Source organism: Phalacrocorax aristotelis, chromosome 6, assembly GCF_949628215.1.
Source record: "Phalacrocorax aristotelis chromosome 6, bGulAri2.1, whole genome shotgun sequence".
Lineage (NCBI taxonomy): Eukaryota > Metazoa > Chordata > Aves > Suliformes > Phalacrocoracidae > Phalacrocorax > Phalacrocorax aristotelis.
The window spans coordinates 46,593,157-46,605,181 of NC_134281.1; the positions used below are offsets into that span (position 1 = coordinate 46,593,157).

Here is a 12,025-nt window from a genome sequence, read left to right on the forward strand (position 1 = left end):
ATTATCATTAACTGTTTTCACTGTGAATCCTATTATTCTTAGGATATAAATGCTGATGTTTCCCCTGTGTGAAAGCCTGTTTTTCTACTCTACCTTTTTAAACCTATTATAGTAAGTTCTGGGTTTTTTAATATATAATATAAACAAACAAACATAGTTGCATCGGTTTGTTTTTTGAGGGGCCAAGCTCTGACTCTTTAAAATTAAAAATGAATATTTATGGAAATATATGATCAGAATATTTGTTTTCAATTTTAAAATGGTGAGATTGTAAAAGAAAACACATACCTAAATATCGCCTGTTTGTTTTTTATCTATGCTATATCAATTACTACTTTCCTGGTGGGTCTTACCTGGCTTAAAGGAACCAGAAAGCTCTGACGGTGCATGGAAATTTAGACTGCCTTTACATGCACTGAAGTTTTCTTGTTTGTTGCTAATGGAAGGTTACAGTCAACATGTTAGCATATGAAGTCGACTTAAATTAAGTGTCAGTTATGATTTTCCCCATTAAACAACCAAAATCCCCCCAAAAACCCCTACCAGCCGATAACCAGCATGACCATCAAAACTTCCTTTGCCTTTTGTCTTGTATTAAGTATTACGTCCAATAGAGTGTATAAAATCATGGAGACAATTTCAGAGACTAAAATGAAAAGAGAACTCTGGACCTTCTTGTGCAGCCGATGCTGAACAGGTGAATATGTCTGTCTATGCAAAGTCTCATGGAAATCACTGGGGATTTGGCTGAGGTAAAAGGGTTGGCACACATTTGTCTAATTACAGAAAACAAGCACTGTTTTGTATGTTAACTCCCTAATGGCTATTTAATTTAATTTTTTTCTCTTTTAGTATGGAGTGAGCATTGTAAAAAATGATTGATAGATCTAGTTAGTCTGTGCGATTTGGAGGAATCGGTGGTAGCTTTCCTTCTCTTCTCTCCCTTGTCTCTCTCCTCTCCAGGGACTGTTCAATTCCCCCCACACACACACTTTGCTTCCTTGTTCACACTTTAACAAATTAATAGTTTACTTTCCTTCTGGTATATTTTTGTAATTGTGGAAAAGCTCTATGCCAGTTGCAGTTGCCAACCACAAGAGGGCAGGAAGGACTATTCAATTATTACCTAAAAATGCTGTTCAGTGTTTTCAAATTAGCTTCTGGTATATTAACAAAAAGGAGTATAATGGCCAAGTTATTGTTTGATTTACAGATAATTGGCATATTGCAGGGAGGAGACTTAATTTCACCCTTTTAAATTAAACAGGGAGATTTAAAAAGACATAAAATATTCATTAATGTTCAGTGATTATAAAGCAGTGGCATATATTTATTCTACCTTTATTACTGTTTCGATGGGAAAATACTGCAAATATTTCAGAAATCGACTTGGCCATACTGACAAGTTGAAATGTTTAAGCAGTGTTAATGCAATCTACTCACACATTATACCCTATGCAGAAAGATTCAAAATGACTACATCAATTATTAAAAGAAATATTTTAAATTCTATAAATGTTCTGCTGCTTGCCACAGTTGGGTGCAACTGTCTCTCCAGGGCTAGTTTTTTAGTTTGTTGTTATTAGTAGGGCTGTGAATTTTAAGGAATAGATATTTTTCATGTGTCCTAAAAAAAACCCCAAACTTGCCACACTGAAAACCCAAACCTACCCCCCTTTCAAAACTGTTTTTGATATTTTGCAATGGATTAAATGCAAAATACAGTCAGCTCTCAGCTGTGCTTTCCTAAACTACTGTTGCTTCAGTTCTCTGTTGCCTTTTTTTAACATACATGTTTAATAGTAAAGGGTATTTGGATGAATTGTTATTTCAAAGAAATCTTGCTGTTTAATGGGGAAACAGCCTTACAGAAAATTCTCTGAGAGAAGCCTGAAGCCGTAGTGCTCATGTCTGCTTCCACAATTTCTTGCCTATTAATTCAGTAGTTGGTTTTTAGATGGTACTTGAGAATGCCTTCTTTTTTTGATGTGCTTTATCTACATCTTCAACTATTTACATATTAAGATTTAATTTCTCAGTTTAAAAACTATAAGTTAGTATCAATTATATTGATTATAAGCTTATATGGAACCTTCAGAATTGAAATAAAAAATTAAATCAAACTTGTCCAAAATTCTGGATATTGGGTTTTCTTTTTATTTGAGTTGAGCAGGGGAGTTGTTAACTTGGAAAGTTAATGATAACATGTTGGCCTAAATTGCAAATTAATCTGTGTCACAGGTTTCTGACATCTGTTTGTTCTTGTAAAATTGCAGTATTAAATTAATTCTGGGCAGATACTGTTCTGGGAAATATGATGATTACTTTTTTCCATGATCCGCATTTTAAAGGGGAAATTAGTAGGTTTTGTGCCAGTTTGGAGGCTGCAAATTAATACATTTTCAATATATTATATGGCTAAATAAGGACAGTTCTAACAAACCGAACTCCTAATACTTACAAGACTAAAAGGAATTTTCGGTCTGAATACTTGCTCTTTATTCTGCTAGGATAATCTGTAGAGGCTATCCAGAAATGGAGTGAAAGAATTCTAAAATTTTGGTGTGAGAAGCTATGTGCTAAATTATTACAAGGCATTGCCACATTCAACATAATTTGTTTTCTGTCTATTCTTATGAACTTGTTCTCCTTTAGAAATGAACATTGCTGCTGCTTTTCATTTTTGCAAGTTGTAGTTACATTATTTGTTAGAGATGAAGGACAGCCCTTTTCAAAGGGGGAATATTTAAATGTTTTATGGGAAGCAAGTTTGTGTTTTCATCCTGGAGCAAACTAATTTGTGAAAAACTACTTGAATTTGAGTTCTTGTCACAATAGCATGCTTCGCACTTTTTGTTGTTTTAGTCAGTGACATAGGAAAAAAAAAATTAACAAACCGGATAACTCCATTAAAAACAAGGAGCTTGTGTTTGTCTATTTTACTGTTGGTACAGACTTTGAAGCCTTTTTGTGATTCCTGTGTGCAGGATTACAGAAGTATCCAGTGTACACAAGCTGTGGCTGCTAAAGGGTGGACGAGTTAAATATGCAGAAACCTCAGGCCTCTTGTAGATTGGTGATTTTATTTTGTAACTGCTGCAGATTCCAGTTGAGAATACTAGCTAAAGCATGTACCGGGCACTATAATTCCTAGTAAAACATAAAATCTGTGCAAACAGTGCAAAGAAGATGGGTCCCTAAATACTGGCTGCCTCTGCATAACTGCATCTGCTCTTTATTCTGTTCCTTTAGACAATAACCTAATTGGAGGCTAGCTGCTTAGCATCCCTGTCACCTGTGATAGGTAATATGTTTGTTCTTTGTTCCCTATGGACTTACTGTCTAAGGTGGAATATGAAAAGCAATGTATCCAATAGCACTCCAGGCAGGAGGAGGAACTATTTGTGCGTATAACTGCCTGGGCTGAGATAAACTATAAATTCTGTGTTGGCAGACCCTAATGACAGTTTGAAGTCCTTTGTGCTGAATTTTTTAAAACTTTTTTGATAAGTGGAAGAATGTGAAACAAGATACAAAACCGCCATTTATAAATATGCAGGCAGAAACCTTATTTAAAAGGCCTATATATGTAAATATATGTAAGCAGATGAATCACCTTCAGCATGCAGAAAAATAATCCAGATGAAGGTCTTGTACCTCTTTCAGATCTGATGTTTGGTGTCTGTACAAAATATTTTCAAGCCAATGGTTGTTGAGTGGGGTCATCCACTGAAAAGGTCAGACATTGGCATGGGGACACGAAATGTATATATAAAAAATGTTCTTTTTAATGTTGTAGCTAAGTAATAATAACAAAATACATTTGCCAGAGGTCAGAATATGGACATGTACATATATGTTATTACATTAACAGCTTCAGAAACAGTTGTGTTATATTTTGAGTTTTTTAATGTGCTCCAAAATTGTTGAAAACTATTCTTAGGCTAATAAAAATCATTAACTATCACTTTTTGATATTTAATAGGAGGTGCACAAACATTCTATGCTATTGTTCAATTATTCTCTTAGTATCAGAGAAGCGAGGAAAATACGTTGTTGCTAGACTGATCATACTCGAGAGAAATAGATTCATTTTTTGTGAAATTTGAACATTTTGTTTGCTTTTTAAAGAAATCTCGTGTAAAAATTATATTCAATTTATAGTGAGTCGTAACAACAGTATACATAATTTAAACATCTATCACTGTCATAGCCTCACTGTTCTATAGTGGTAAATGAGTACCAGCTAGCAAGCTAGGTTTTGACTTTTTAAACGAGAGAAAAATCTGTTTCTGTAAAGCTAAATCAACTCCTTGATTTAGTTTTTTTCCTTTCTTTTAAAGAAAACCAGCACATTGCTACACTAAAATGTATTTGCTGAAAGAAATCCTTAATAAACTTTTTGTAAATGGTGATGTGTTAGGAATGATATGAAAAGGAAGTTCCTTGGGAAATAAAGAGAAAATACCTTTTATGTACCTGTTCAAAGTGATAGCTTTATTAGGCACTTAAAATATCTTAATATCTGACTGTAGAGATCTCTTTCGAAGAGATTGTACTGATAAAGGTGTATAACCATTATTCTTTTGCTTTCTATGCAACAGAAACAGCAATAATAGATAAAGGAAGGGCACTCCTTTACTTCTCTATTAATTATGAAGCTTAATATATTCCTGACAGAATATGTTTCATAACCTGTAATTTGGTTTTGGTGGGTTTGGACGTGCATATCATTAAAGAAACGATCTTCAGTTATCAAAAACTAGTAAACACGGACATTTTTATATGCAAGAAAAGGCAGAGAGTAAATAATTGCACTGGTGACCAATACTGTAATAATCCTGTTTTACAATATGCACTTGACAGGTTGTAATAGTGCTAATTGAAGAGACTAATTCACACTTGCTTCATTCTATTCAAAGGCAAAATCAGCAGCTTGTTTTGCTTTTGACCAGATGGTCCTGATGAACACCTACTGTGCACTTTAAGTGCTTTACTAGAATTACAAAGGCTGGGGGCTGCGTCGGACTCAAAATGATTTGAGAAGAGAAAAAAACCTCACTGCTCAATGGATTTGGTGCAACTAAATTAATTCTAGTGGACCCATTACACATTGAGCCCCCTTTTCAAAGTGCTGAGCCTCCTCGTTTGTTCTGTAGCAATGAGAAAGTGAAAGGCAGATTACTGCAAACAGAAATAAAAAAAAAGTGCTGTGAAAAGGAGAAAAGAGGCCTTGAAGCCTTTTCATATCATTTGGGTTTTTCAAGTGCGTTATTTTTGGGGAGGGTGGATGTATGAAAAGCCAATTGGAGTTTTTTTTGTTTTAAAGTGCGCTATTTAAGTACTATGAATATAAAAGCAAGAGCAACAGTTGACTGAGTTTACTGTGGTAAAGCTTTGTGTCCAAGGATGAATCAAATTCATTATAGTCAATGCTTTGTATTTTCATGTGAATGCAGGGTTAGTTTCACAAGACTGTGTCTGTTTAGGATAATTATAATTTAATATTTTCCTTTCATAAAGTTATCACTGTAGATATCTAGAATTTGCTGAAAGCAAGGTTTTTTCTTTAATAAATTTAGAAGCACTCAGAGAGTTTAAAACTCCAAAGGAAGCTGTTTGATTTCCAAGGGAAGGCGAGGCATGTTCCAATAGCATCGAAGCACAGATTATTATAACTAATTAGAAGTCACACATCTGTTAGCTTTCGATTTGTCAGCGCTTGTAGTTTTGTGTGTATGTTTATAGCTCCCTTTTGCCTTTCTCTCGTTCTCCATTGCATTCCATCCGTAAACGTAGATGGATTTGAGAGAAACTCTCAAAGGATAAGGATCAATTTATTTGAATTTGAAAGTAATGAGGAGTCATTGTTATAATTTTGGTTATAGGTTCAGCTCCGTAAATGCTCAGTCATGTGAATTCTCCTTATTTTAGAAGTAATCATGTTGAATTGAATGGCTTTGCTCACATAATTTAAGGATGCTAAGGATTTTGGGGATCAAGACCTAATTTAAAATCCTGAATTTTTAAAAAACTGCAATTAAAACTACTGCTTGCTATTCTGATTTTGAATATTTGCTATGTTTTACTTTCGGGATGGAGAATTTTTATGCAAGGCTTCTATCATAAAGCTAGCTATTAAAAAGGTGTTAGCATGAAATGACAAGAAAACCTAAGCAGCTTTATGAACATGTTAACCAGCTATGTCCCTAGTTCCTGTGCTATTTAAAGTGGGAAAGCAGTACTTGTAGCTAAATAACATAGCACGGCTATCTGTATAAATTATATTTAGTTGAATCATAAATGAGAAATTAAAGTTAGCATTTTTTAGCAATAAAAAAATTAATCTACAGCTTGTAAATTAAAGTGTACTAGAGCATGGTTTAACCTTTCTATCCTATGGTAACTATAATATGATCACTTCTATTATTGTATGATATACAGTTATGTTAAAAAACCCCAACAATCGTTAAATTGTTGATTTGTTTTCAAACAATGAAATCTGTATTTGTGCAAATTATAGTAGGCACAGTGTTCTCTCATGTTTTCTCATCAAACAACCCAATTATACTTATAAATAGTGAGGTGCTAATGAACTGTTGTTCTGGAAAAGTTGTGTGGTTTTTTTTTTTTTTTTTTACTTGAGTAAGAAAGGAAACACTTCACAATTTTAGAGTGTTTGCTTGGTGAGAAAATATTAGAAAATATTGTACTTATGTAAATCATGTTGGTGCTATCACTTTTAAATACACAACAGAAGCTAATCTACAAACCCCATCAGTTCATATGGAGCACAAGTAGATTCTTGACATTGTAAATTGCTCACTTAATTGGGAACTGAGGAGTTACTTTTATTCATTGAGTTATAGAAGCTTTTTTCACTAAGAGTTTATATTTTGGTTTAAAGTTTATTACTGCATTCATTTAATAGAAAGAGGAAATTTTTTTGGAGAGTTGCAGTGATGAGAATATTTAACATAGTAGCCGTGGAGATAATGACACCGAAATGGTCAACAGTATCTTAGCAGCAGCGTAATTAAAGCGCTGCACTACATCGCTTTGTAATTACTACGCAAAGAAAATACTCAGTTGCCATTTCAAATGTGAATGAATAATGTTTTTCTCTGTTCAGTCCATAACATCTTAGTGAAACAGTGTGCTATCTATTTAGTAAACCTGTTTCTTATGATTTTTCAGTTATATTCCTGTGTCTGTGTGAAGCATGAACTTGAAAAGTTATTCTTTTGGTTTTTTATGAAGAATCATGGGCATAAATTGAAGAGCCTTGCACTCATTTAAAGGATAAAATGGCCTCATAATCACCCTCAAGAAATCCCTGTTACTGTTTTTAAAAAGGGTTATAGGAGCTCTCAGCAAACATTTGCAATAAGTGGCAAAATTTATGCCTTGCTTTGTGGTAGTTGCGTGACCAGACAGTGGGGCATAGGATTGTTTTAAGGTTTTTACAGCTGCAGGCAAAAAGCATCTGTTCCTAGAAAAGCCTTCATTGTTTAATTTTGACATTGACTTTTCCATGCTGCTTGTACCAGTCTCTGGATTAGGTGCCACTAAGATAAAATTTGTTTTAAGTTGCTCCCAAATGCAGCTGTCACTATAAACGGCCTTGTAGCTTAGGCAAAGTAGACATAATCAAAACAAGCATTTTTGCACAAGGTCATCTCTGTAGACTGAAAAAGCTCAGAGCAGGAATTTTGACAATATTGTATCTTGTGAGTAGCTAGGATATTAGCTTTTGTGGTTTTTTAATAATTCTTCTGGTGATCATGAATGTGTATGACCGCCTCAGAAACTATGAAAAAAAGGGATTTTTTTCAAGCTGCACTGCTTTTTCTTTTACATATATTATATTTATTTTGCTTGAGCAGTTACTGTGGTATTAAATGACATACAGTCCGTGTGTGTGTTTGTATCTCTATATCTCTCCAGTGAAATGGAATGATTTACAAAAATCAGGGAAAGCTGACATTTTTGAAAAAGCTTCCATTTCTCTCCTTCAAAGTTTCCAGTGAATTAAAAATGAAAGAGCGCTTCATTTTATGTATCCCAGAGTTGTGTTAATTTCTACCCAGCTGGTCTAAAATGATTGATACAAAGCCAAATTTGTGACTGCCTGCATTACAAAGTCTGTAATTTGCTAATGAATTATGATAATAATCTTTCATCATACATGAAAGATTTAGACAAACAATTTACTAACTATATAGTTTGATCACAATTTTGGGGTTTGTACTAAGCCTCGAATCTATTTTTCTCTGCCTAGATTAGCAGACCAAAGTGAACTTATTCGTACCTTGTTTTGAAAGCAATATTGCTGGAAGATATGTGGGGATGATTGTGGACAGCAGAAATGATATAAGCTTGCAGTGTAAAACTCCGTATTGAATGTATAGATACAAGTCAAACCACCCAGTTTCCAACTAGAGAAGCATCACAGTAGGCATGGCACAAGAAGTTGTTTGAGACTACATCTACTGTTGTAGGGACATAGAAGTAAATGAAAACAGGGTAGAGATGTTTATCAAGTTAAACCTCCTCTGGGTATTGTAGAGGCAAACTATTCAGAGCATAGCTAGACAAAGGCACACAGGAGCAAACTAGGCTTAAAAAATTGGAAAAGAAAACCAAATCCTCCAGAGGAGGTACAGCTGCCACAGGATCCTGTCAACCTGAATAAAGACCTGCATATCATGTCAGCAGTTAATCAGGAACACTCTAAGGACCTTCTGAGGACAATGTTAACAGTAGGACATAGCACAGTATAAGCAGGTGTCTTTATATGTGAAATCTGCTTGGTTTTGGTCATCTCAAGGCATGGGTCATCTACCTTCTGACCAAAGGTTACTTCCCAGTTCTGCAGAACTTGATTTTGTGTTGGATATTTTACTTTTCTCATAGTGAATGACGCAGGAAAAAGGAGAGGAGCTTTGTGTTCAGTGTCTTCTGACTTTTCTTCAGTTTTGCAAGTAGGCTCAATCAGTTTTCTGCTCCTCTTGAGCTCAGTTTAGTGGATTTAAGTGGAAATCATTTTGAAAAACAACCAACCAAACAAAAAACCCACAAGAGCCAACATGCACATCCAGTGCTGCCATTGACTTCAGTGGTTTCTTCAGACCATGAGTTACCTGAAACAGCTGGTTTCTCACCCCAAAAGTACACATATGACTGCCCAAAACAAAATCACATTGAGAGCCCTGTGGCTACTATTACATGAAGTATTGTTTGGCTGGTAAAAAGATAGAAAAAATAAAGAAACTGGGAATAAAGGCAAGAAAGTAGGATAACCTACTGGCAAGAAAATGCCATCCAGAGCAAAGACTGGTAATGGGGCCCTGTGAACAGGTAAGGAAAGGAACTTTGGGGTAGGTGCTGACTGGAAAGGGGGTTGAACCATGAACAAAGGCTTTTTGTTGTTGTTTTATTATGTTGTTTGTTCTGACCATATCTAGGGAATGAGGCCTTTGTGAATAACAGAAAAACAAAGGCTTTATATTAGTTTTATATTGTTTTCAAACATATTTTACTGATTTCTGGTGATAAGCTACCTTTTACTGTACTCAGCAACTCTAAAATAATACCTCTTATGTAAGAAATATTATGAGCTATGTTTGTGTCCCATTATTAGTTTCTCTGTAACCATAAGCTGACTTTCAGTTAAACATCTCCCTGCTGTGTCTTGCAAAAACTCCTGTTTGCACTTAGCCACAAAATTTTCCTCTTTTAACACTAGATGGACTTATTCCTGAATATTTCAGAAGTGGGGAGTGTAAGAAGTGCTTAGGTTAATCTGGGGAGTGTTTTGTGTGTTGACCATTTCACCTATAACTAACAATCTGTTTCACCCACTCTGCTGAAAAGGTCTTGGCTTGCTTTTTTTTTTTTTTTTTTTTTTTTTTTTTTTAATTCTATGCATTGACTGTGGGCTGGCAGAGGAAAGGCTAGACTGCAGCTGAGAACTATGACCACAAGGCAGTCTAGTCTGGGACTAAGACAAACACTATGGAGAGGCTCTGACGTTCACAAAAAGTAGCAACAAAACAGTGGAAGAGGATACTTTTTTGTAGTATAAAACATTAAAGTGAAACTTCTCTTGCTGTTGCAAATGTTAAACTGTCATGTCAGGCAGGTTCATGTTAATATTATGAGGTTGGGTCTCATTAAGCCAATGAAAAATATGGAAATTCTCTAGAGCATTCTGTGAGGTCTGGGTGGGATGAAAGCTTCTTTTTTGATGGACTACAAGTAGTAGACTGAGATGAAGCTTGAATTGCCATGGAGATGTCTTTACTCTCCTCCTTAAATCTTCTCACAGAACAGTAAGTTGTAGTCTACAGCTATGTCTACAACAGCATGCAGGACAGCGCAACAGGAGGTCTGTGTAGAAAACCAGTTGGTGATGAGGATCTAACATCCACGCTATTTATGTTTCTGGCATTCTACTAGTGACCAGTTCTAGTCTGGTCCTGTGAATTGAATTTTTCTTAGTAGTTGAAATTTAAAAATTGTGCATCTTCTGGTGTAGTTTGATCCTATTGGTTGGTATTCAGTTTGCACACTTTGAGACTGCTCCATCCTGCAAGCTTAAGTATAGTAAGCTGGACAAGTGGAACTTACTTAAGGTCAGGAGTGTGTTTTTGAAGCAAAACACTAATGCAATCCCATCTTACAACGACTGGATCTGCATCGGTCCCTTGGTGCAAAGCAGTATTTTCAAATATTACACCATTGGGAGACCTTCTCCATGTTAGCAAAAACACTGTCATTTTTTAATAAGTGTACAGACAGAGGTGGTCAAATTCTTCCTGAACAGGAACAAGCAAATGAAAGATTAAGTGAAAAGTGCAGCTCACTGCAAAGTAGTCTTATAAAGAATCAACCTGAGCAGTAAGAGGAGTCTTTTGAATACCCAAAAAGGTATAGTTTTTTCATTTAGAGGAGTATGTTAACATTGTGAGTCATTATATTTTTTTCTTAAGATCAGTTTGAAATGAACAATAAAACTCAGAAATGAAATGTTTCTTCTGAAATGTAGATGCAAACTGTTTGACGTAGAGGATAATTTTAGCATGCAGTCTGAAATAAGCATCTGTCATCTCAGGACGCTGGCATCAGAAGAGAAATAAAATCCAATTTCAGTTCTCATTTTGTGTGTCTTTTGCCTTTGTCAGTTTATAGGTTGGATCTAAGATAATTCTGTTTTAACTTACAAAATTGGACAAACACCCATGTACATTTTCTCTTCTGTAGGTCATTCTGCTTGTGTCGTAAACCATGTCTTTCTATTTTTTTTCTTCTTTATAAGAATTTGTTTTCTTCTGTTTTAGTTTTTGTTAGTCGGCATACATGTTTTCTTTTTCACTGCTCTCTCATTCCTGCTTTTTATCTTCTGGTTTATTTAGTCTTTTGCAGTTTTTAATGAAAAACTTTTTAAGAATTTCTTCATTGCAGCCTGTTTAAGAAATCAAGGTTTGTCTGACTTAACTTTTCTAAATACTGTTTTCTCCTTACAATGCAGAAAAGCATACTGTAAATCAGGAACCTTTAAATTATTATGCTCTTTATACTTATTTTCTGCAATACAGACTGCTAAGTATGTTGAATTACACTTGAAAACTGTCCCCGTGTGGAGGGAATTACTGAGTACAATGCTTGCATGTTAGCTTTTCAGAGACTGAATTTTCACTGATTTTTATCTGAATATCAAATGGATCTTTTTTTCTATCGACTAAATTGTTATTCTTAGTGTTCACTTGCATAGTTCAATAAAGTTACACTTTCCTAGGATTTAGAAAAGAACTGTTTTTACATTTTTGGTGTCTTTTTGTTGGTGTATATTTTATGTACTGAATTTGCATAACTATGAGTATCCTTGTGGTTCAGAGGAGGAGCTGTTAGTATGGATCTGTAAAACAGTTGTTTTATTAACATCTTCACAGGGAAAAAACAGACAGAATAGCTGAATATGTAAATGAGCAGCTTGTGATGCTATAACTTGTCAAATAACTAT

At 34.8% G+C, this 12,025-nt stretch overlaps 1 protein-coding gene across 3 annotated transcripts in view; it reads left to right on the forward strand.

Moving 5' to 3' along the window:
* Positions 1 to 12,025, forward strand: part of FAF1 (Fas associated factor 1) — a 174,145-nt gene that overhangs the window by 54,442 nt on the left and 107,678 nt on the right. The window lies entirely within an intron of this gene.